The 26,528-nt window shown below is 47.6% G+C and overlaps 1 protein-coding gene across 1 annotated transcript in view; it reads left to right on the top strand.

The window, feature by feature from the left end:
- Positions 1-21,449: 21,449 nt before the first annotated feature.
- The window catches only part of Ndrg1 (N-myc downstream regulated 1), a 37,547-nt gene continuing 32,468 nt past the window's right edge, over positions 21,450-26,528 (top strand). Inside the window, exon 1 of the mRNA XM_013025179.1 lies at positions 21,450-21,534. The gene's annotated coding sequence lies outside the window, so the exon portion shown is untranslated. The remainder of the gene's footprint in view (positions 21,535-26,528) is intronic.

Here is a 26,528-nt window from a genome sequence, read left to right as displayed (position 1 = left end):
GAGATTCGTGAGGACAATGGATCGATCACATGGTCTCTGTCCCCTCAGCTTCCAATCTAGGTGGGTGTCTACCCTGTGATCCAAATGGGTCATCCATTTTCTGAGCCTCAAGTTTTCCCTTGTTGAGGTGTCCATTGTCCAGTTGGCCCTCATCATCAAAGGACTCTCAGCTAGAATACTCTGTGACGAGTCATCTCCAGAATGTGGGGGACAGCAGGATGACAGAGAAGTTGGCCTCCATTTGTCCCCCTCGGGATGCCCAGCCCTACCTCCCAGAGTTGGTCTTTTACCTTGAGTGCTCTCTGGGGGAGTGCTCGGCTGGTATCTGATGGAAGGGAGGAGCCTTCATCTCTACATGTTCACCTGTCACTCTGCTGGAGCACGAGAAAGAGATTCCATTGTGGGGTGCAGCCTTTCGGGGAAGGGTTTAGGAAGACACCAATGGTCCTTCCTGCCCGCCTCTCTTGGTAACCCCTGCTCCCTGCCTCCTGGTCTGGTATCCTCACCTGGTAGGGTCCCGTGGCTCTTTCTCCTCTGTGACATTCTCTGTGAACTAGTGCCTGAAATTTCAAGGCTCTAATCTGGGGCAAATCTCACCTCTGCCTCTCACTAGCTGCGGTGTGCCTCAAACTTTGTTCCTCAAGTCACATGATTAAGTCCAAGTCAGGACAGACCCACAGATTGTGACTGCCTGAAGTCATTAAAGAGGTAATCATTAGAGCAGACTAACCCAGCCTCACTGGTGTCTTCACAAAGGACATTTGGACCCAGACGGGTTCAGAGGGAAGCCCAGCTGAAGGCAGGGTGCCTGCAGGCTTCTGGAGAAGCCAACTCAGCTGACACATTGACCTTGGACTGTTCAGCTCCACAATTGGGAGCAAGTACATTTCTGTTGTTTACCACCCCCACTCTCTCTCTGCAGTGTCTAGTCGCAGCTGCCTAGGCAAAGTGACATGAACTTGGTGACCCTTTTCCACTTCAACTCTCCGCCTCTTCTTTCTGCGTGTGTAAAATCGGGATCATGGCAGCCCACCCTCTGGAAAGCACTTGGCACAGGGCCCGGCCCGGGACTGGCCCCAACCAACCCAAGCTGGAATTAGGGTCATCACTCCCCCCACTGGACTTCCTCACCTGGCTAAGTCCCCACCTCTGTCCTCTTACCTGGAACACGCAGGACAGAACTTCTTGCTCATGTTGAACACGTCTGTGAGTGACTGAATAAATGGTGAACGAGTCAAGCGTGTGAAGAAAAACAAGCAGGGACGAGGCTGGCAGCTGGTGGCTCAAGTCTGTAATTCTAGCTACTCTGGAAGCTGAGATCTGAGCATAGTGGGTTCAAGCCAGACAGGCCTGAAAAGTCCTTCAAATTAACCAGCAAAAAGCTGGAAATGGAGATGTGATTCAAGGGGTAGATGGCCATGATACCTCAAACAAAAAAGCTGAGAGTGTCAGCCACAGAGTTCAAGCCCCAGTAATTGCATGTGTGTGTGTGTGTGCGCGCGTGTGCGCGCACACACACACACACACACACACACACACAGCAGCTGCGCTGAAAATCTAATGGTAAATGTTAAAGACAAAGGCAGATCTGTCAGTCATGGTGCACAAGTGTGAAGATGATGTATTTCTGGGGGAGGGGCAGCCAGTCACAGTGACCCTGCCCAGGAGGCAAGCTGAGTCAGGGCCACCTGTCATGTGTTTCTCAGGAGATTGCAGGGACTGCGTGGGGAATGAGGCAGACGAGGGAGACGTGAGAGAACACTTGGACAAGCCTGTGCATGGTTGTGGGGCTCCCAGAAATACAAGCAAGATATCTGTTGGGCTGAGCCCAGGAGAACCAAGCCTGAAGCCAGGAGCAAGGCAGCTCAGCTGGGGCTGAGTAAAGTCCATGGCTGGAGGGACAGTCCTGGGCCTCCCTCCAGGGCTGACTCCAGCCACACAGAGCCAGCCACACCTCCAGGGTAGGACTGCCTTGGGGCCTGAGCTCCCAGCCCCATCCCTCTCCCCTTCCACCCTCCCACTGGGTCTCCTTTGTACAGAGTTTCCTCTGCATCTACCAGTAGCCATATTCTCAGTTTCTCAGATAAAACCCCTTGTGCAAGATTTCTGGGTTCTCACAGTGTTTTTAAAGGGGCTGGGGAACAAATAGGTATTGCTGGAGGGGGTGGGGTGAGGATCTAACCCTTGTGACATCAGTGCTAAATCCTTATGACCAAAAGGCGCATTGCCCCAGGTGGGAATGAAGTGAGGAGGGGTTCTTTTCAAGGCTAGCATTTATTTTCTAACTAAATTCTCCTTCTCCATTTTCCAGTCCTTTATCTCCCAGCTCTTCTACGTGTGATACCCAAACCAGCAGCTTTGCACCCAACCGCAGGACACTCATTTTCCTAAGAAAATAATCCAGAAATCACTGGCGTCGACTATACTTGACATTGGGGCCTATAGTTCAGTATCGTGCCCACCTACATTGGAGCTCAAAGATGCCCACCCAGTGCCCACCCTGCCAACCTTTCCTAAGCACCTACTATGTGCAGCTAGTCTCCAGAGGCCACAGGCCACCGACACTGGTTAAAAATAATAATCTAGATCAAACACTGCAATAGATTATCTTCTCTCAGTGGACTAGCCGTTTTCATGTGGAGAGATCAGGAAAAGACATTTTCAACAAAGGAACAGTGAAGTATTGGCCTCTCCCCTGTCAGCCCATTCTTTTTATATATCCAAAAACCCTATATGAAGGACTGACCTCTGCCCTCTTGGTCCATTCTTTCTAGGTATCCAAAGATGGGATATGAAGGATTGACTCCCGACCTGTTTTCTTGTTGCATTCAGATAGCAGGCCGTAAATGCAGACTGCCTGATCCCTGCAGGGTAATCTAGCTAAGCCTGACTGTAAATATTCCATTTGGGGGCCCAACTGAAGAGCTTTCTACCTCCCTTGACCTAGTGGCCTTTTCACTAACCACTGCCTCCCTGCTAGACCCCATAAAACCCTATTCCCGAGCCCATCTCCACATACAAACCTCCATACCTACAGGAAGGTCTGTGTCCCTCGTGCTAGCCTGTTGAGATTGAGTCTGGCCTGTTCCTTCCTTTCCCCTCCACTTTCCTAACAAGCAGTCTTTTGGGGAGCCTGGGGCCAGCCATTCTGCCCAGAAGCCTCACAGATGCAGTGGTTATAATGGCTGAGCTGCTCACACAATGTCTGCTAGGGTATCTCTTGATGCATTCATGTCAAAGATGGAAGCCCTAAGCTTCTGGGGGCTAGACACTGTGGTCAGGGTCTGAACCCAGCAGCAGCAGCAGCTGGGAAAAGATGACATCATGAAGGGGGAGGGACAGGAGAGGCAGTGACTTGCCCTGTGACTGGGATGTCAGAGCTTGGATTCCCAAGCTCCCCAGAGGGAAACAGTCAGAGGTGACGACCTAGATCCTGACTCATACAGGTGACTTCAGGGATCCGGAGACCAATCCAGCTTGGCTTCCCAAACGGCTGGCCTGCAGCTGAACACGCACACCTCTTTGTTTCTATTAATAATCAGGAAACCTCCTGGGCTTACTCACCTCAAGGTTAGACACGCTTTCACTGCTGCAGTCCAGCCCAGGGGCCAGGGAGGAGGTGAGATCAGCCAGAATTGTGAGTCAACTAAATTCAGAGTCAGAAGACCTAAGCTCTTGGGCCAGGCTTAGATCTGTCCGTGGGAGCCTGCTAACTCAGATGGCAGGGTACGGGTTGCACAGATTCCTCCCACCTCAGAAATGCCTACAGAAATATATGAGGAGCCCCCTTTTCATGGAAGGTGCTGGGTTTGGAGAGCCAACATAGATTTGACTGTTCCCTAGACATAGCTGGGGGCTAGAGGAAAGAAAGTCAGAAGCTGGATATCAGCACCCACTCTTACTAGCTAAGCTGCAGTGAACAAATGACCTCATTTTTCCTGCCTTCGCATGTCCATCCACAGCCAGGATGATAAAAATAGTACTGCTCTTAGAGTTGCATATAGATTATGGTGGCCAGGTACTGGTGGCTCAGGTCTATAATCTTAGCTACTCAGGACGCTGAGATCTGAGGATCCAGGTTCAAAGCCAGCCCAGGCATGAAAGTCTATGAGACTTATCTCCAATTAACCAGAAAAAAAAGCCAGAAATAAAGCTGTGACTTAAGTTGTAGAATACCAGTCTTAAGCAAAAAAGCTAAGGAACCATTTCAGAACCTGAGTTCAAGCTCCAGTATCTATTCACAACACTACTACTACTACTGCTGCTACTACTACTACTATTACTACTAGTAGTAGTACTACTACTATTACTACTAATGTTGTGGCTCTACCGAAATGATTTACAACTGTCCTTGGCACTGTATATTACTAAGTGGTTCTCAGTGGTCATGAACCTTATCCAGGACCTTCCCTGCCTGCCTCTCAGCTGCCCGACCCTCACAAAGGTGATGTGGAAATTCCCTCGTGGCTGCGTTGCATAAGATTTTGGGTAGGGTTTCTGCATGGACTTTCAGTCTCCATAAAACCCCTGCTCACTCTTTTCTCCCAGGAACTCTTCGATTAAGACCTTTTTAGTTCCCTTCATGGAGGCTGACTGAAAAGAGAAGGGCAAGTGGGAGGTACTAACCCCAGGAGCCCAAGACTACAAAGGCAGTGGAGGTGGTGCCATTTTGGGGAGCTTGACTAATGTGGGCCTTAACTGTGTGAAAAAAGGGCTTCTAATGCAGGGTAGACCCCCAGCTCTGAATGTATGGAGAAAAATAAAAAAGGAACTCATGGGAGAAAAGCAAAATCCTTCAAGAACCTTCTGGAAACAAGTATCTCTAGATACCGTTTTTCAGTGGCCATTCCGTTCCTCATTCCAGGCACACTGATGGCGCTGGGTCCTTGGATTCTGTCAGGCCCATCGGTCTTCCCAGATGTGAGGCCTTGGGCAAGTCATGTCCCTTCTCTCCATTGGTTTCTTTTTCCTAAAATGGGGCTAATACTTTCTGGGCAGGGTTGTCAAAGAGAGCAGATAGGAATCATACAAAGTCTCCAGCATATACTGAAGGTAAACAAGGAGGAGCTTTTGCAACCTTTCTACATTCAGTGTCTTTTCATTGGCCAAGCCTTTGAGGAATAAAAGGCTCATAGAAGAACTTAACCCAGTTCCCACAGCTCCTCCCTGGGAGAGCAGAAACACTTGGTAATTAGCCAGCTAGGGTGGCTTCAAGTCTGGAGCTAAAAAAGGCATCCTGGTTTGGAGCTTAGAGAAGAGGACTGGGGTAGGATTTTGACTCCTATGGGTGGGGCATAGACCTGGGACAAGTTCAAATGGTGATATGTTTTGGTCATAAGCCTTTTCCCATGTAATCCTTGGAGGCCAAGTAGAAATACTGGAGATGAATGGTGCCATTTAGCATTTCCAATGGAAAGGACATGTGGACAGTGAGATTCTAGTTCTCACCTGACCTGTGGGCATGGAGACATGTTGTGAGCACCCTGGGGAATCAGCCTTCCACAAACTGGAAGTCACCCTGCAATAATGTCTCAGTCTTAATATGTATGCTCTTTGACTTAGAGACTTCTCTTTTATGACTTGACCCAAAATAGTTATGCACAGAGGTGGGGGAATGTCTGGCCCTAGAGATATATAAATCCACAAAATCATTTGGTACACGGCTGAACAGCTGTGCATGCTTCTCATTGGCTCCCTGTGACTCTCTCCCTGCCTGTATTGATCATTTCATATGGCCTATGAATGATCTTATAATATCTCCATGGCCCTTGGCAGGAAAAAAGGTTCTCCACCCCTGCATGGGTGTGAGAGTGCACACAGGGCTGGGTCCCCCTCAGGAGCTGGGAACAGTCCAACAGACTAAGACCCAGACAGTGAACTACAGTCCATTCATGTGGTGGAATCAACGCTCTGTGTCCCGAGGAAAGATATGACCGTGTGGTGGTCTAGTGGGGAGCTTCTGTGGGCTGTTTTCCTCCCTGCCTCACCCCCGGCTGTTGCTATATCCTTATGGGTCTACCATACAATTACTGCCTCTTACTGCAACCTAGGCATTCTGCATTTTGTACAAATTATATTTCATAGTAAAGAAGTGAATCATATATAATAATATTCTCAATAATATAATAATAAATAAGTGAAAATGTGTGGGTCGTGTCTTTAATGCAAAGGTTTTTTTTTTATCATCTATGATTGCAGAAAAAAAGTGAGATATAAAAACACCCATATAACATGATAGCACTAACTATTATTTTTATAGCATTTCCTGGTTTGTACCACACTCAGGATTGAAGCATGACCTATCCGTGCTCCTGTGCGTGTGCTGCTGGTGAAGCCACAGTCTCTGTGGACAAATAGAAACCTGACCTGCAATAAAGTAGGAATCATCAGTGTGTTTAGGCAGGTGGCAGCTGAGAGTCCACTCACCACAGTATGGCCCTGGCGGCAATCTCCCTGCCTTCCTGGCAGGCTGATGAGCAGATACCATGTCCCAGCTACGTTTCCTCTTCTCTGAAGCTTCTCCCCCATGGACAGGGCTGGTGGTTGGATATTCCCATCGTTCAGTCACCTGAGCCCATCACCAGATCTCTGCCCAGCAACTGTGCCATCCGTGAGTCATTTGAGTCTTGCTCCCAGGCCCGGGCACTGGTAAGGAAGATGATCAGGTACTGCCTCACCACGTCTCACTGGCTAGGACCTCGGGAAGGCCTATTGGCTTCTGTCTACCTCACCCCTGCTTTTACTTAGGCACAGATCAGCTAAGCTTGCGTCTGTGTTGTCCTGACCTGTCCTCACCATCGGGGCCCCCCTCTACCCAGACACGGTGCCCTGTGTATGTGTTTGTCATCGAGTCTCTGCAGCTGGCAGGATGGGACTCTGCTCCCCGTCACCCAGGACGAGGAGGTGGAACTCATACAGGTCCTCTCCCTTCACTCGGCCCGGGTGGGAATCAAAGGCACAGGCTACTGGCAGTCCTGGGTGGGGTGAGCATGACAGTCCTGTTCTGGAAGGAAGAACCAAATGATGCTGTGCCCAGCTGTGGGTTAGGAGGGGCTCAGTAAGGGAGAGGGGGTGGGAGTCTAAGAGCCATTTAACCTCAGAAAAGCATGGCAAGGAAAAACAAAGTGGAGGAATATTAGTGTCCCAAGTCCAACAATACATCAGGATAGTAATTTACTGAGTACAATAGAATTCAATGCTCAATCCAGCAACAGTCAGGGCTGACCGAAATGGAGTGTCAAGTCAGGGGACATTTTTCCTATAATCGGTTGTGCGTGTTCTAGGGTTACGCCAAGGTTCCTTTGCATTTCTTGGATCAGCTTCCAGATGAGGGTCACAGGAACGTGGTGTCTATAACCAGGTAGGAAATCCAATCCATGTAGGACTAACTTCTCTGCCAACCAAGACAACCATTTGCTATCTTGGGGGTGCTCAGATGCAAAAAGATCAGATAAAATATTAAGAAATGCCAAAGAGCCATCCTATTCCTAAGCCTGGGTGAGTGAGAGTAGTTCTAAGCCAATTGTGTGAGTAGAAAACTCATTCATTCACAAAACTCCTCCCTCCATTCCTCCATTGTATCTTTCCTTTCTCTCTTCCTCCCTTCCCTCCCTCTTTTCTTTCCTTCCTCTTTTCTTCTCTGCTTTCCTCATCTGTTCCTCTCCTCTCTTCTTCTTTACTCTCCTCTCCCCTCCCCTCCCTTTCTTTCCTCTCCTTCTATCATCCCTCCCTTCTTTCCTTATTTCTTACCTCCTTTCTCTTTCCTTCTCTCTCCTCTCCTCTGCTCTCTTCTCCTTTGCCTTTTTGCACTGGTACCATCAAAGCACAGTGGTATTTTGGTGCCAGCCTGACTGGCTATGGCAGGCAGGCAGGTTCAGCTGGAAGGGGAAGTTGCTGTCACAGTTGGCATCAGGTGGTCAGGTGAAGTAATAAAGGTGGGAAGAGCACAGAGCGTCAGCAATTTCAGGTTAAGTAGCTGCCAAGTGGACTCCTCGGTGCTCATTAGGCCTCTTAAAGAAAACAAGGGAAACTTCCCACAGCTCTTCCTTCTTTGGAGTCAGAGGCCTCTAATTGACTTAAAAGTATTAGATATTCATATGATTTCATCTACAAGAACCTGCTTGAGAGCAAGGACAACACCAAGTAAAAGTGATCTGAAAAGTATAACTGAAACCTGAAGAGCCAGAGACCTAGAGGTACCTATCCCTGCATCCAACCACACTTGAATAGAAACCTCCTCTGGGCTGTGCTGTTACAAAATGCACTAAATATCCTCTGCCTTTACAATTCAAGACATTTAAAACTATGTATGTCAGCTATTCTAAAGATACCTAACTAATAAAAAGAAGAGAAAACATAGTACCCTGGAAATCACAAGCTAGCAAGGCCATGTTCTCAACCTAATTAAAGAATGCCAAATACCATTTTTCCCCCTGAGGGCTGCTCAAAGCTGTCCAGAGTATAAAAGATTCTTGGATCATATAGTCTTACAAACCCTGTTGTGTTACTTTTAAACACTCCCAGGAGGAAGGCAGATGATAGGTTAGACACCTAACATTTCCTGAGCCTTCCTGTGTCTGAAAGAAAACATCAAGTGTGTGTCTGCAACCAGTTGAGGGTGGTGTGGAAAGGTTAAGGGAGGGCAACAGGAAACAAGGCACTTAGAGACCAAGTGAAATGCAAAAATACTAAACTTGAGATTTCCACACAAAAGACCAAACCCTAACATGGAATGTGCTAAGAAGCAAAACAGTTCAAAGTGGGGACAGGTCCCTCTCCCCTCCCAAGAGGGCTGCACAGCAGAGCAAAGGACAACCCTGGGCATCTCCATGGGTGCTCAAGCTAAGCTACGCTGTGAAAATCAACATTTGGCCTGGAGATCCGTATCCTGTTCAGCAAACAGACATAGAGGAGGCAGTCCATGCACTTCCCGGCTTGCTCACTGATCCTGTGGAAGGAGATCATCTTAGAACAGGTCCCATAGTCAAATCTTTTGGCCAGGAAGACAGGAAGACTAAATTACTACAAGTTCAATCCCCCAAAGACCTGCCCTCTTTCCAATGGTTAAACAAATGGTGACACTGAGAAGCACTAGGAACCCAGGAAACTGTGATGTGGACCCAGACTCACAGGTATAGAGCTATGAGGACAAGTCATGACAAACAGAGAAGTCAAGATCTAACACACTGGGAGAGCTGTGGCCCAATTGTGGTAAGAAAAGAAAGGCTAACTGCTAGTGAGGAGGAGCTAGAACAGAGAGTTGCAAGCTGGGCATAATCAGAGCCCTGTTTCCTGCCCAGGCTGCATTTTCTGCTTGAGTTGACTGCTATGTTCTGTCCCAGAAAGAAGGAGAGAATAGGGGAAACTATTCACTCCTAGGGAAGAGATTCTACCCAGCAGGGAAGACAAACAATCCTTTCTGGTCAAACTTGTTTGGATTTCAGAGAAAAACAAAACAACCCTATCCCTCAAGGAAACAGAGAGGAGACAAGCCTGTGGATAAGCCTGAGCTCTTTTCAGCAAAGAGGAAGCATTGCCTTGTTTGGATTACTTTTGTTTTGTGCTTTCTGTACTATGTCCTTCTTCATTATTTTTATATCATCATACTATATACTTTTCTTCACTTTCCTTTCTTCCCTCCCTCCTTTTTAAAAAAACTTAATTATTAATGCCTTTATATTTTGTTTGGTTTACCTTTTTCATAATTGTCAATTGAAATCAGGACCACATACATGGTAGACAAGCTCTCTACCACTTGAATCATATTCCTACTACCTTTAGTTTTTATTGTTTTAAGACTTAACGTGTCATATGACTGTTTGAGTTCCTTTCTTTTCCAACATTATTAAGGATATAATAAGGTTTCCAATTATTTATTTATTTACCGCATTTGAATAAAGGGTTTCATTTTTTTAGTTTAGTTGTTTTTGTTCCTTCAGTCTGCTTTCTCTTTTCCAAGTGGTAATTGGGATCTTAACATCAAGAATAGTCTAACTATTAAAAAAAAAATTCCTCAGAACAAAACTAGAAGATACTCTGTCCCAACAGATGCACACATTGAAAAACATGGTAGGGGCTGGAAAGGTGGCTCAGCGGTAGTGTGCTTGCCTCGCATGCATGAGGCCTTGGGTTCAATTCCTTAGCTCCACATAAGCAGAAAAAGCCAGAAGTAGCACTGTGGCTCAAGTGATAGAGCACTAGCCTTGAGCTGAAGAGCTCAGTGACAGCCTCAGGCCTAGAGTTCAAGTCCCATGACCAAAAAACAACAACAAGGTAAGATTGCAATGGCTCAATAACCACATTAAAGATATCAGTGATTGAAACACTGAACCAAAGGTCTTGTTTTAAAATGAATCTGTGACTTCAAAGAGAAAGCAGACAACAGATGGAAGAAGTAAGGAAGTTAATTCAAGATATTGATGAGAAAGTCAACAAGGTAGATGAATATTCAATAAGGAGACTGAAATCTGGCAGGGGGTAAGGAAGAGAATAAGTGTTTGAAAGGAAAGACTCAAGAAATCAAGTTAAAAAGTACACTGAAAAGCATGACCAGTAGATGAAACCAAGTAAAAAAAATAAGAATAAGAATAAAAAAGTAAAAATAGTAAGGATTGAATATGTGGTTTCAGAAATTTCACACACAATAAAATAATAATAAATAAACAAGCATGACACAATTTTCAAGAGATCTGGGTATGGGCAAGAGACCAAACCTAAAAATATGGAGTAGAAGAAGGAGCTAAGATATAAACTAAGGGCATAGAAAGTCAATTTAATGACTTTATAGCAGAATTTCCCCAAAATCTAGGGAAGATAAGGACATATAGTATAGGAGGCCTTTACAGAAAAATATTCTTAGTCCATCACACCATATTTAAAATACCAACACTATAGAGCAACATCAATAAAAGGATATTAAAATATATAAGAGAATAACACCAACATATCAGAATTATAGCAGACATCTACACAGAAACCCTAAAAAAAGGAAGTTGGATAGTTATATATTTGAAGCCATGAGAGTAAATATCTGCTAAGCAAGATTAATATATGAAGCATGGCAATCACTTAAGTCAATGAAGAAATAAAAACCTAAAAAAACCCTGAACACACACAATCTAAAACAATTTTATGACTACTAAGTTAGCCTTGTCGAAGATTCTTATAAAACAAGCAAGACACAAAGAACATGAAAAGAAGGAAGAGGAAGAGGTCACAAGCATTAGAGCTCAAGAAAGAATAAATTTCATAATAGGAATAGAGGAAAAAAACGAGAATTACAATGAGTCAGACATGTTCTGTTCAGTTAACCAGCATCTCCTAAGGAAAGTAAATGAGAAAGAAAAGAACAAATAGCATTGAAATAAACCAGGCAAGGAACAACAACAACAACAAAATTATAGAAATCAGCAACTACTTCAATAATAACTCAAGTATAAATGCTCTTTGCTCTCCAATTTAAAGAGGCATATGTGCTGATTGGATTAAAAGACAAGATCCAATTGCTTGTTGTCTGTAAGAAACACACTACACTGGCAAAGACAAAGTCTGAAAGTTAAAGAATGGAAAATGCTGTGTCAGGGAAGGGAAACTCTTCCATCACCAACAAAAAATTTCAGAAGTAGCTCTGCACATATCTGATGAGCAAATCAAGATGAAATTATAGGGATAAAGATGGGTCAGTTCCTATTAATAAAGGGAAAACTCATCAAGAAGCTCTAACAATTGTAAATGTATATGAACTGAATGTTGGCCACCTGATTCATTAATAAAAAATTACTACCCTGAATAAGAGGACATGTAGGACCCAAGACAATAATAGTGTACAGCTTCAATATCCTACTCTCATCAAAACATAATTCAGACCAAAGATAATTTACAAATTTCCGACCAATGTTGACAACTCATGTCTATATTCTCAGCTCTTCAAGTGCTGAGATCTGATAACTAGATCCAGCATGAGCTGACAAATTGGAATGACTCTTATGTCTAGCAAAAGGCTGGAAATGGAAGCATAGCTTACAGTGGTAGACTGCCTATCACAAGAGGAAAAAGCTATTAGGAACATGAGGCCTATCGTTCAAGCCTCAGTACCAGTAAAAGAAAAAAAAGAAATTTCAAAATTAAACTGTATCATACTTCATATAGAATTAACAGGCATCAACAGAATATTATATTCAACTGCTTTAGAAGACACAATCTTCTCAGTAACCCTAAAACTTTAGATAGAGCAGATTACATTCTAGGTGGTAAATCAAGTCTTAACAAGTACAAAAAATTGAATAATTATTTGCATCTTATTGGATTACGATGGAATAAAATTAGAAATCAATAACAAGATAAATTGCAGAAAATGCACAGACATAGGAAGACTGAACTATAAAATATGAATTTCAGGAGGTCATTAAAAAGTCAGAGAAGAATTCTTAAAATTTCTAAGATCAAGGGTTGGAGGTGTAGCTTAAGTAGCACTTGTCTGGCAAGCACAGATACTTGGTTTACTCTCCAGTATTAAAAATAAATACTTTGTTTCAAACACTTGCTTCTTATTCCTAGACTTTATAAAAAGACTTAAGTCGGACAAGGCTAGGAATAAGAAGCAAGTGTTTGAAACAAAATATTTATGAGATCAAAAGTAGCTCTATGCTCCAAAGAATACACTGAAGCCAGGTGCTGGTGGCTCACGCCTGTAATCATAGCTACTCAAGAGACTGAGATCTGAGAACTACAGTTCAAAGCCAGCCTGGGCAGGAAAGTCTTTGAGACTCATCTCTAATTAACCATCAAAAAGCCAAAAGTGGAGCTGTGGCTCATGTGGTAGAGTACTAGCTTTGAACAAAAAAGGCTCAGGGATAGCACTCAGGCTCTGAGTTGAAGTCCCAAAACCTGCACAAAAAAAGCAAACAAAAACGCCTTGCAAATAAAGGGACAAAGGGACAAATGCAGCAGTGGTACTCACTAGATATGTTGAAAATGAACTTGGATGGGAATGGGAGGGGAAAACTGGGAGAGAGCAAAGGAAGGGGTGACATTGTCCTAAAAGAAATGTACTCTACCTGACTTACGTAACTGTAACCCCTTTGTATAGCATCTTTATTATAATAAAAAATTAAATTAGAAAAAAATCCTAGAATCAAAAACACAACTTAGAAGAAGTTGCAGAATAAAGGCAGTTCTAAGATGAAAGTACAGCTGTAAGTTCCTACAGTAATAATCAGAGAAACAGTAAACAATCCAATGAATATCTTAAAGTCCTAGAAAAGCAAGAATAATTCAAACTCAAAATTATAAGATGGAAAAAATATAACAATCAGGGTAGAAAATAATAGAAGGGGATAAAAAGACTCAGTAAAACAATGAGCTGGTTCTTATAAAACAAAAACAATGAGCTGCTTCTTTTGAAAAATATAAACAAGACTGATAAACTCTTAGCCAAAGAAAAAGAGAAAAGAGGTTAATATTTACAAAAAATAGGGGTGAAAATGGGGATATTAGAGCAAATATCAATGAAATATAATGGATGCTTAGAGAGTATTTTTATGTCTATGTTTCAATAAAAATACATTAGAAAATACAGCATAAATTATTAAATTTCTATATATAAAAATCCTATCATATCCAAGAGGATATACACAACTTTTAAATAGGCCTGTTATGAATATTGACATTGAAGATGTAAAAATTTCACAACAAAGGAAAGGCCAGGACAGGTTGGATTCACTATTGAATTCTACCTAATATTTAAGGATCTATCACCAATGTTCTACACACTAATCCATGCAATACAAAGGGAAGAAATGCTACAAATATCATTCAATGAAGCTACAATTTCCTGGACACTAATACCAGATAAGAAAAAACATCATCATCAACAATAATAGTGGGTGGCTTCAGTTTCTCACCCTCATCCAAAGATAGATAATCCAGAGAGAAAATTAACAAGTTTTAGAATTAAAGTGCAGCATATTTTTGTGACAAAATTACAAATTACTCTGATGGACATATGTGCAAAATTTGAAATAAAATACTATTCAATTGAATTCAACAATGTATCTTTAGGGAAAAAAATCATATACCATGATCAATTTGGTGTCATTACAAGCATGCAAGGATAGTTCAACACATATAAATTAATAAATGGAATATAATGCATAAACAGAACCCAGAATAATAATCACATGACCATCTCAATAGATGTAAAATAGAACACTCTACATTTTCAACATCTTTTCATTATAAATGCCCCAATGGAGTCTACCTCAACATAATAAAGTCTAACTATATGTGATAAATCCAAATAGTGAAAATCTTCTTTATAATCAGGAATGAGACAAGAGTGTTCACCCCACTATTATTCAATTTAGGACTTGAATTCTTAGCCAGACAACAAAGCAAAAGAAAGAAGTAAAAAGGATATGAGTAAAAGAGGGAGAAGTAAAATCCTGTTTGCAGATGATATAAACCCACACTTAAGAGACTATGAAGACTCCACAGGAAACCCCTTAGATCTGATACCACTACCAGCTAAGTGGCAGGAAAAGAATCAACATACAAAAATTGATATGTGCATTAGCATATTCCAATAACAAATATGCTGAGAAAGAAATAAGAAAAACAATCTTAAAGTGTTTTCCTATACGTACATACAAAGATTTAGGTCTTGTATCAAGGTCTTTGGTCTACTTTGAATTTTTATATAGGATGAAAGAATGTAGTTCACAAAAGTTTCAAAAAATCAAACCAAAACAATAAAACCCCTTAGAACAGGGTGCCATGGTTCACATCTGTAATCCTAGCTACTCTGGGGCTAAGATTTGAGAATCATGGTTCAAGACCAGCCTGGGCAGAAAAATCTTATCTCCAACTAACTAGGGAAAAGGCCCAACTTGAGGTTTGGCTCAAGTAGTAGAGCACCAGCCATGAATGAAAAAGTTGAGTGTGAGTGGAGACCCTGAACTCAAGCCTTCTATCAGCACAGACATGCATGTGCACACACAAACACACAATCCTAAGAATAAATGTTAAAAGACCTTTACAATGACAACTATAAAACATAGAAAAAAGGAGTTGAAGGAGACATTAGACTAGAGAAAGATCTCCCATGTTCATGGGTAGGCAGAATTCATGGATAAGCAATATTACAGAAAGTGATCTACTGATTCAATGAGAAACTCATAATAGTTCAATGGCAAACATTATATGTTCTCTCCTATGTGGAATCTACATTTAAGGAAAAAAAGATATTGAAGCAGAAGGAAGAGTTTTGGGGATAGGAGCAGTCAGTGGGAAGAGGGGAGAGGACATAAATGGATGAGGAATAGGTGAATATAATTGATGTAGACACTGTACAAGTTGTTTCTTGGTGCAATCCATGTGTGATAATAAAGAATAATTTCAAGGGAAACCTTATTTAAAACAAACAAACCAAAAACTTAGCAAAGACTATAGCACTAAATAAAACAGTTGATAGAACTGTGTCTGGGACAAATTGGAGGAAGACACTCCTGTACTGTGTTTGTGACAGAGAGCAACAGAATTATTCCTTACCTATCTTAGTCCTGGCTGCATTGAGAACTGGGTTTCTTTTTTTTGCCCAGGAAGCTGTTCTCACTGTTTGGAGGCTGGGAAGTCTGAGATTGAGGTGCCAGGAGTTTGATATCTAGTGCCAACCATGTCTGAGACAATGTCTCTGTGCTGGGTCTCAGGTGGAGGAAGAGCCGGGTGCCTCTCTGGGGCCTCTTTATAAGACACTAATCTCATTTCAGGCCACCTAATCACCTCCGCCAGGCCTGGACTCCGGCACCTGTGGGAGATCAGGTTTCCACGTGTGCATCCAGGGGACATCAACGTTTCAGATCACCCAGCATTCCCCACTTGCTGTGCCCATGTGGGGTCAGCTGGGGGACAGGGGAGGGTCTACTCCATGTTCCCTCCCTCTGGGTTGCTGGAGGAGCTGCAGTGGTAAACATGAGCCTGCCCTGGAAGTTCTGCTCAGTGACAAGTGACTGTCACTCTCTTTTCACAAACACAAGTCAGCCCCACCTGCTGACTCATAGGAGGGAGGGACAGGAAGTAGCAAGGCCTGGATGGATGGTGGACACCCTACTTGCAGGTGAATGGGTGAGTGAGCTCTGTGAGGAAGGTTTTCTAGGAGAAGGAAACAAGTGGGCCAAGGGTCAGGGAGGAGGTGGCAGGGACACCTTTGGAGACAGCAGTAACTTAGTGCCTGGAGTAGAACATGAGGTGGAAGAGAAGGGCCTGGACTCCCCAGGACCTCCCCATTGGCACCTCACCGGGGAGGGTGGATGCGTAGACGGGTGGACTCGGCAGGTGACCTGAGCTGTCAGAGCCGAAGGCTGGTGGCGGGATGCACTGAAGTGCACAGCTGGCAGGAAGCTGAACGAGAGTCACGGCAGGATTTCAGGAAAGCTGTGACAGCAGGGAGGTCCTCGCAGGTCTTCCTGCAGATTCACTGCAGATGTGTGCTAATCCATATCACCCCACCCATATATGTCCACCCCAAGAGCTCAAGCCATACTATCTTCAGAGGTAGATTTTTGAGATGTAATTAGCTAAGATGAGTTCATATTGAAGAAGGCTTCTCTATGAGGGGACACACAGTCCCAAGATTAGGATGACAGAGCATCTCTAGGCCAGGGAACATCAAGGACTGTTAACAACACCAGAACTAGACAAGGTCAGGACAGAATCTTCCTAAAGCTTCACAGGAGGCAGTTCTGCCCACACCTCGATGTTGGACTTCTGACTCCAGAAAAGTAGAAGTGTGAGAACAAACTTTGAGGTTTTGAGCTCCCAGTCTGTGGGGCTTTGTTCTGCTTAACCACCTGTGAATGCTCGTATAAGCCAGGAGTGAAGAAAAGCACGCGCACGCGCTTGTATGCATGCATGCATGCATGTGCGCACATGTGTGCGTGCTTGGGCACGCCAGTACTGAGGCTTGAATTCAGGAACTGCGCCTTGTCCCAGTGTTCTTTAAGGCTGGTATTCTACCACCTCCACTTCTGGCTTTTTTTATGTTTAATTAGAGCAAAGTCTCACAGACTTCCTTGTCCTGCCCTAGCTGGCTTCGAGCTGCGGTCTTCATATATCAGCCTCTGAGGAGCTAGGATCACAGGCGTGAGCCACCATTACCTGGTCGCATTGCTTTATGATGATTAAACATTGCCTCATCTTGTTGCTTGAAGGATTTATTCTGCATCTTGAACCTGGCCTAGCGTCTTACTTCCTTTGGAAGTGATTTCCTTTCACTGCTTTTCCTTTGGCTCACAGCTGCCATAAAGAACTGGGGTGATTTGCATATGTAGCAAGGTATACCTGAAGGCCTGGAAGTGGACTTAGGATCAGGAGACAGGTAGAAGACTCCTCTACTCCACCCAGCAATCCAAGTCCCCTTCTGGATCTAGCAGGAGGATGTCCCAGGGGAACACTTGCGTTTTCCTCACTTCTTCAAAGGTCTCCAGGCACTTGGGAGATAACAGGGGGACTGGGACAAGGTCCTTCTACTGTACTGGTGGCTAACATTTTCAAAGCAAGCACTCTTTGTATACAAAACACTTGCATGAACCAATGACCCTATGATTTACTTCTATTATTAGGTATATCATATAAATAAGAAGGCCGTGGTGGAAAATTAACTCACCCCAAAATATAGAGCAGAGTGCTAGCCTTGAGCTGAAGAGCTGAGGGACAGTGCCCAGGCCCAGAGTTCAGGACCACGACCGGACAAAAAAAAAAAAAAAGAAAAGAAACCAAAATATAGAGCTTGAGAATGGCAGAGATAAGACACAAGTGATCCTCAAAGAGATGACACTAGTAGCTTTTAGGGAGAGGGACTCAGGGAAGTGAGGGTCGTTGTTTTTCCTAACAGGTTGTGTAAAATTATTCAACCAGGTCCAAGAGGAACTTGCTAAACTAGACAGTACAAAGGAAAAGGAAGAGGAAATGAGGAAGTGGGGCTGTGTGCAGGGACACCGGGTTTGAGAAGCTGGAACCAGAAAGGGTGAGAAGCATTGGGCTATAGTGATGGGAGGGGATTTAGTATCCAGAGTGGTCTCGTTTAGGATGTGCCATTTGTGGTCATGGTGGCCTGAATAATCAGAGAGCTTGAGAACTGGGAAGAGAAAGATCTAGAGCGAGCCTAATAGCAGAGCTGGAGTGCTTCATTACATCCAGAGGGAAAAGAACTTAAGGCTCTATCAGTCTGCTCACTGAATTTTGGTTGGAAAGCCAGTTGATTTCTCTCAGCCACTTCCTCTCTGCACAGAGAGGTGTGGTAACCTGCCCAGGGCATCAGCTTGAAGTGATACAACTTAGCTCCTGAGCTAAAAACTCTGTGCTCTTCCTCGTGGATCCTAGTTGCCCCTGCTCACGCCCAAATCAGAGTAATTACAGATTCTAAGCAAGAGGGTTGAGAATAGACGATCCTCATTGCGATTAAGAAGTCTAATGTGTAGCCAGATGTGAATGGCTTAAGCCTGTAATCCTAGTTACTCAGGAAGCTGAGATCTGAGAATATGAAGGATCCAACCCAGACAGGAAAGCCCATGAGACTCTTACAATTAACCATTAAAAAGCCAGAAATGGAGCTGTGGCTCAAGTAGTAGAGTAGACTTGAGCAAGAGAAGCTAAGGGACTGTACCCTTAGTCCTGAGTGCCCTTAGTACTCTGAGTCCTAAGCCCCAGTATCAGCACACACACACACACACACACACAAAACTAAAGTGTTGCTAAATAGAAAATTCCAGGGGACATGAGTGTAAAACATCTAATCTCACTCTGTGGTGAATTTGCATCCACTCAGCAAATCTAATTCCATTGCTGACCAGTGGGAAAGAGAAATGACTTCCACAGCTCAATGTGGTTGCACTCACAGTCAGCTCTGGAAGCTTCTGCTGCTTCAGCTGGCTGCTGCTTCAGCTGGTGGGGGCAATGCTCAGCTCCCCAGGGAACCTCCCAGTCATCGCCCACCCTGGCTGCACATCCAGAGTGGCACTAAATCAGGGTTTTCCTGGCTACGTGGCCATCTTAGCCAGACATAGGCAACAACTTCATCTGGTGCTCAGTAGAAGAACTCAGGAAGACAAGAACCTTGGGTGGGCCAGCTTCTTGAGAGAGAGTGTGGATCTAAATGGTACTTTCCTCACTGCTGAGATTCCTGCCTTCTCTCTGATCTTCTCCCTCCATTCTTCTTGCCCGGCCTCTTGTTTAAAAAATATGTTTTTATTGTAAAAATCCTGTACAGAGGGGTTACAGTTATGAGTAAGGTAATGAGTACATTTCCTATCGAGCATTGTTACCTCCTCCTTTGTTTTTCCCCTACCATCCCTTCCCTCCCCAATTTTACAAAGTGTAAAGTTCATTTTCAACATAGTGTCTTGTACATCTCATTGTTACAATGGGTCAACCTATATCCTTATTTCAACATTTTGTATTTCCCTTCTCCTCCCCAAATTAGAAACATGTATATACAAGATGCAGGGCACTGGAATCAAATACATTGAAAACAGGGGTTATACCGTGGGGGAAGAACATAGAAAAGAAACAAAAATCCAAAGAAACATAGATCCCATGGGTTCCCTTATTTGCAATAACTAGTATAAGTCTAGGACAAGCAGAAAAGGTCAAAAGCTATGAACATATGACCATATAAGATGATGTTAAGCGAAATGAATCCCATGATAGGGACACAAGTGGTTTTTTCTTTCTTGCCCTGCCTCTTGACTTACTCAATATTGATGACCATCTAAAAGGTAGAGCTTCCAAACCCAGCAACCACTAGCAACAACCTTAGGCTTCAGTGGCTGGTCTGGGCTGCCGTGAGCCTTCTGGGAAGGAAGACTTCCTCAAAGGGATGGGAACTGCTGTGTCCTGGCAAAATGCTCTTCCTCAACGCCCACACCAGGTCTCCATTTGTTCCTGGAGAAGTGGGCATCCTCCTCCATCCTTGCAAACTCAGGGCTCCACATCTTTGGTAGACAGCATGCCACAGGTGCTCAGTAAGTGATTATTGAAAAACCAAACAGGGAGGTTTAGGAAAATGGAAATATAGAAGTGGGAGCAGGTGGCTGCTAAGGATGTCAACTGTTCACTTGTTCATTTCAATTCCTCTGGGTCTAGAGTGGTGCCGGCCTGAAGGAACTGAGGCACAAATGCCCTCAGCTTAGCTATGATGTGTGGGTGGGGAAATCGAGTCTGCCACACTCAGGAAGGAAGAGTTTTTGCTTTTCAGGCTTCTCTAAGTGGCTGAGCACAGACCAAGCTCAGAGCAGACTAAAGGCCAGGGCCTAGGGAGGGAAGGAAACCAGACTCAAAGAGGGAAGCACAGTCCTAGCTGGGGAAGGAAAGATGTTCACAGTTCAGTGGAGTTTCAGGAAGGGGGAGGCCTTCAAGATGACCACCCTGGGCAGAGTGGCAGATTCAGGGCTGGGCAGGAATGGGCCTAGCTGTGAGTCTGAATCTTTATTCATGTTTCTCCAGTGTTGTGATTCTCAACGTGGCTTTGTGTTAGAACCCACCTAGGGAGCTCTTAAAAACCAGGCCTTGTCTACACTCCCACTCCCGGAGACTCTGCTCTAGGCGGCCTAGCTAGGGTGGAGCCCTGGCTCCACCTTTTAAGGCAAAGCTTCGGTGGAGCTCCTCAGATACAGTCAGGGCCCAGAAAGGAGGCTTTCGTTGGTCTGGTGAGCACTGTGAGGAAGGTGGTAGTTACACAAAACCCCACAAGCAGGACTGCAGGGGGCAGGGGCAGGGCAGGGCAGGGGAGAATGCAATGTGGGTGCGCTTAGAACTGGGATGGGCAGGGCGGGGCATTGGGAAGGAGAAGAAGGGCAAGATGGCAGGGTGGAAAGGGAGTAAGGATTTCCGTGGGTGGTGGGCAGATGTGGACGGGGCAGCGCTGGGAAAGCTGCCGAACGAAGGGAAGACCTGGAGACCTGGAAGAAGTCTCCCCGCGCAGGGCCTTCAGGAAGGGGAGGGGGAGCGGGAAAGAAACTACAGGGGACCCCCCTGCCCCAAGGCCACAAGAAGTGCACAAGCACACGCGTGAGCGTGCATGCAAACATCCACACAACACCGGAGCACACGCGGAAGCGTGCACACGGACACGCACACAGCTTCCGAGCGCGCGGGAGAGGCGCAGGCCAACGTCCCAGACCCGAAGACGCGGCAGTGGGGGGTGGGGGTGAGGACCACAAGGCTTGGCCGGCGGGCCCCGCCTCGCCCCTCCCGCCGCGCCCGCCGCGCCCCTCCCTCCGCTTGCGCAACAGGCGGCGGCTCCGCGGGCGGCGGGCGCGCGGCTGCGGGGGGCGGAGCGGGGAAGGGGTGTGTCCCCGCTCCGTGGGGGCCCGGGGCGAGCCGGGGCGGGGCGAGGCTCCGGGGCGGGGCCGCGGCGCCTATAAAGTGGCCCTCCGCCCCACGTAAACAAACCTCGCCAGCCTGCCGCGCATCCTCGGCCGCGCAGCCCCCGCCGAACACCCTTGCCAGTCCGTGGCTCCTTCACCTTCTCCTCTGCCTTAGGTAAGCCCGTCCGACGCCGTGCTCCTCCCGGGGCACGAGAAGGGGCGGCACGGGGGGGCCTGGGCAGCCGTGGCACCGGAATCTGCCAGGCGTGCGGACCCCGGCGCCAGCGCGGGATCGGGGCCGAGGGAGGCCGGCGTCGCAGCTCTCGTGGGGCGGGTGTCGCTTAGAGAAAAGGAAGAAAGAAGACATGTCTCCATTCACTTTGTCTCCCCAGCTCGGGAAGTGGGGTTCTGAGGGCTGGGGAGGAGTTGGCGAGCCAGCCCGAGTCACACACCTGGCTCCCTCCCAGAGGCACACCTGGTACCGCCGGCCCGTGGGTGCGGCAGGAATTCGGGGTGCGTGTTCGCACGTGTGTGTGAGGGGGGGTGCGGGTGTCCGGGGTGTCTGGGAGGGAGCGATCGCGCCGCGGCGGGCGTGCGGGTGGCGTGCTGGGGGTGAGCGCGTGCGCGGCGCGCGCGGCGCGGGGCCCGGGGACGTGGGTGTGTCCGCTTTCCAGCCTGGCCCTGGGCACGGGTGGCACCTCCCGAGTGTGAGAGGGCGTGTGTGTGTGTGTGCGCGCGCGCGCGCGCCGTGAGAGCCCGGTGTGTGTCTCGCGCGTGTGGCGCGCCCGGTCGCCCAGTGTCAGCGTGCCCCGGAGGGTGCGGCCCCGGGGTTGGCGCTCGCCCGGAGGGGCGGCCGGGGCGCGCTGGGGGCGCGCGGCGTCGGGCGGCCTCGGCGCCGGCTGGGGCTGGGAGTGGCGTCCTTTGCGCCTCCGCCTGCCCCCCTCCCTCCCCTCGAAGTCTCCATCCCCCCCCCCCCCCCCCCCCCCGCCCCTCCGGCAGCCCCGCCAGGAGAACAGCTGGAGTGGCTCGGACGTTCGCGGGAGCTCCGCCGCCGCGCGCTCGGATTCCGCCCCGAGGAGGCGATTTGGTGCTGGGCGTGTGGAATGCTGGCGGGCGGGCTCCCGGGGAAACACCGTCACCGCCTCCATCAAATTAGTAGACGAGCTGGGATTTGCGGCTCTTTTTTCTTTCTCTCTTCTCACCACCTCCCCTACTCTCCCGTCTGTCACCTCCGCTGCCAGTCTTCCCGCAGGTCCCCAGCGCCACCCCTGCCTGTCTGGGACGTGAGAGGCGCCTGTCTGCGCAGACCGCGTGCGTGTGTATGTGTGTGTGTATGCGTGCGTGTGTGGGGGGGGGTCCAAGTTACTGGCTCCCAAGAACAGCTCTTCTGCACGAGTCTCCTGGGTACTTGAGCTCCTTGGGTCCCTTGAAGCTTCTAGAAGAAAAAAAAAAGCCAAAGGTTCAGAGGTCAGCCAGGGGCGGACCCCGAGGGCCGTAGACATCCTTGCAATCCCACTCTGCTGTGTCCTCTCCCTTCACCGCACCCAATGAGCCGATCTGAATCCAAGCTGGGTTCTTGGGTTTCAAGGCAAACCTGTGTGCTTCCTGTAGAGAAGTGCTGAGGTCTTGATTGAGCGGTCACCTCGCTGAGAAAAGCAAGGTGCACCGAAGCGGGGCTGTCTTGGTGCTTGCCTTCAAAGAGGTCCCCGGCTGCTGGAAGCAATGTCCCAGAAAGCCCAGGCCACGCAGGCTCTGCCGGCCCCAGGTCCGAGGTCCGGCTGGGAGAGAGGCTGTTCAGCAGAGGCTGGCGAATCTCCAAAGAGAGAGTGGTCTGGGGAAGGCAGTAGCATGGGGGTTGTGAGACCTGTGCCTTCTTCAGTGGACCTGGGCTCGGACCCGAGCTGTGCCAGGGTGAAGAGGAGGACTTTGCTGCTCTGCCTGGAGCTTTGGCATCGGGTCCAGGACCCAGCCCATAGGAGGGGTTCCCACATAGACATGGAACAGCCTGAACAGACCTGGGCCTTCTGCCCTTCCCTCTTCCCATCCAGTGTGTAGATCCAAGTACACAGCTGACCCTCTCACTACAGCCATGGGTTTGTCTCCTGGGCCCTGTCTTAAGATCTCCTCTCCTGGTGAGTTCTCTCCCAGTGGCAAGCAAACCTGGGAGCCTTGCCACAGTTGGGTCATTTGGAATGGAATGAAAACTCACCCAGGCCCCTGTCCAATCCCTGAGAACTGAGACCAGAGCAGGGAGGCCTGTGCCAAGGGGAGGGGGAACAAGGACTCAGGAGTATCCTGCTTGGGATTGAGCTTATATTTGTCTGCTCTACTTTCAGTCATTTGTTTGTACCTTGACTGAGTTTCTGATAGAAACTTGGAGGCAGAATGCCCGTGGGTTTTCAAAGTACAAATGAGATTCTTAAAAGATTAGCAAAATCAATTGGCTGGGTACAGGTGGCTTAAGATGATAATTCTAGCTAGGTAGGAAGCTTGAGAGTAGAAGACAGTCCAGATAGAAAAGTCTATGAGACTCTGTCTCCAAAGTAACTGGCAAAATGCAAGTGTGGCTCAAGTAGTAGAGTGGCAGCAGTGCCAGCAAACCCAGTGAACGTGAGCCCTGAGTTCAAATCCTGGTACCACCTAAACAAAAAAGTAGCAAAGCCAGTTTAGTGAGAGACAAAGAAAGTGTGAGAGGCTTTCCTTGATTGGCTGCCCTCCATAGCATAACACTGCATCTGAACAGAACTGGGGCCCTGGGGCACTGACACCTGTTGGCCTGAGCTTGTTAGCATGGCCTAGAAAGAAGGCATTGTGTTCTTCTGATAAGGCTGCAGTTCTTCCTTGGGCCTGGGCTCATCCATCCAAGGTGTGACTCAAAGGTCCCTTGGCCTAGGCTGACAGCCAACAGGTAGCCTTGGCCTTGGAAAGGCTCCTGCAGGGAGCAGGGCCAGGCCCGGTGGGGCGTGGCTTCTTGCATTGGGTGCAGGCTGCTTTTGTGACAGGCCTTCCCACCTCTAAGTGGCTCCTCATCTTCAATGCGGAAATGGCACTATGATAGTTGGCAGTCTCTGTGGCCAAACTTGGCCTCTCCTGTGTTCCGACTGAGCTTGTTGGAGGTGGCTGTACAGAGGGGTGGGGCCAGGTGGGGACACAAAGGCCCAACACTAACAACACATGGCCATCATGAAGGGGACCCCTGGGAAAAGTGGTGGCACCATGGAATAGGAACAGAATGGGGTTTGCAGACAGCTTCTTTGGATCCAGAGGTCCCTGACTTTTCTCTAACATTTTGATGACCTACTCCTTGCCCACCCCCTGGCCTGGTTTTGAACTGCAGATGTCTTTAGGGGAGCCCATGCCCCCCCTCCCCTCCCAGCTGGGATGTGGGAGGTAAGTCTTGGGGGCCTTGAGCACCACGCTCTTGAGCTTCTCTTTCACAGAACCCTCACACAAGTGTTCATGTTAGCCTGCAGAGAGCTCTGCTTATGGGCCTCTGCCTTATTCCCCTATTTCCTTCCCCAGCTCCGCCCCCTTGGTTTGGAGGAGGTTCTGGGAAGCCTTCTCCAATAGGTACGTGAATAGGATTCTTAGGACATAGGTACTTCTCAGCACCTCTCAGTTAGCTAGGAACCCTCAACTCTCCCTCCCATGGCCTCCCTGGCCTCCAGTCCTCTTCCCTGAGGGGGTCCCGTGTGTCCCTCTGGGATCTGGCTGGTCTGTGCTTGTCTCTGTTTCTCTGTTGCCTTCTTCTACCTGAGAGCCTGAGGCCGCGGCCCCATCTGGAAACCTCTGATGACCAGGGATTCTTGCGCGGGGGATCTGGGCATGGCGGGAGCCATCTGGAGACGTTTAGTGCAAGGATATTGTTAGTGTGCCAGCAGCCCCTCTTGAACATTGCACTTCCCCATTCTGAGCTAGGCTGGCAGTGTGTGATTTCAGTCACTCGTCACAGACCTTGCAGGGATCTCCCGCCCGTCCCTCAGATTCACAGGATAATCTTCCAGGGTGACCAGTGCCCTCCGCACTTCCAGTCACCCGATTTGTCCCCATCTAACGGTCTTCTCTCCGCCATAACCTCTGGCCAGTGCACCATCAAACACCTCTAGGAAGACACAAGAGTGGTGTGGAGAGGTCTGGCCTGTGATTCCTGACGCTCTCACTTCCTGCAATTGTGTGGCGGCCAGCGGCTCTGCTCCCCTGACCTTGCAGTTGGTTCTGGACTCAAGCTGACACATAGCAATTCCTTTCCAGCTCCAGCTGGTCCCCGGAGAACGAGGGCAGCTTTGGTGAGCCGAGGGTGGGGCTAGGTTGGCCTTCTCTTAGTAACCCCTTTGCTTCCTTTCCGTGTGGAATGAAATAGTAGACCCACGTGTCCGGGCCTGAGGTCCTAATTCTGTATGGAAGTCTCTGGTGCATGTCATGTATGCCCTTAAAAACATGATCTTGATCACTCTGAGGCTTAACTGCTCGTCTCCACCTCCCCTCCCCTCATCCGGAGAACTTTCTGGAGGGGCTAGTGAGTCCACCCCTTCTGTGTGCTAGGTTGATTATGTAAGGAAAAGCATTGTCAGCTCAGGCACATGCTTCCCAGAGACCTGACTTTCAAAAGGCCCAGAAAACACCTAAGGAGCCTGTGGACCGCCTCTTGGCCTCACTTGAGAGCATTTTTGGCAAAATACGGAGGAAAGATAATATGGGCAGTAGAGCGGGACATCCACCCTATCCCCAAGGCAAATTTTCCCAGAGTTACTGCAGAAATTGGGCCTTTTTGCCCCCGTGTGTGTGTGTGTGTGTGTGTGTGTGTGTGTGTGTGTGTGTGTGGTGGTAATTGCCAAATTGAAGAGCCGCTCTACCACACAGCATCGTGCCCCCGTGTGTGTGTGTGTGTGTGTGTGTGTGTGTGTGTGTGTGGTGGTAATTGCCAAATTGAAGAGCCGCTATACCACACAGCATCGATTCCCTCTGCTGTCTAAAAAATCTGTCTGTAATGAGCCCAGAGGGATGGGCAGCACGCTGGCTTTTCCAGGGCCTCTGGACCAGGCTTGTGACAATTGCAGCTAGGCTTGTCCATGGTTCCCTTCGTTCCCCCTTTCTCAGCTTTGCTGGGGGACTCCCGGAAGGGAGGCTGCTGTCCGCCATCCCCCAGATCCCCCACTGCGCCCCCACACC

This window comes from Dipodomys ordii, unplaced genomic scaffold, assembly GCF_000151885.1.
Source record: "Dipodomys ordii isolate 6190 unplaced genomic scaffold, Dord_2.0 Scaffold82, whole genome shotgun sequence".
Taxonomy (NCBI): domain Eukaryota; kingdom Metazoa; phylum Chordata; class Mammalia; order Rodentia; family Heteromyidae; genus Dipodomys; species Dipodomys ordii.
The sequence above is the reverse complement of the archived record's forward strand: the minus strand, read 5'-3'. Positions and strand labels throughout refer to the sequence as shown.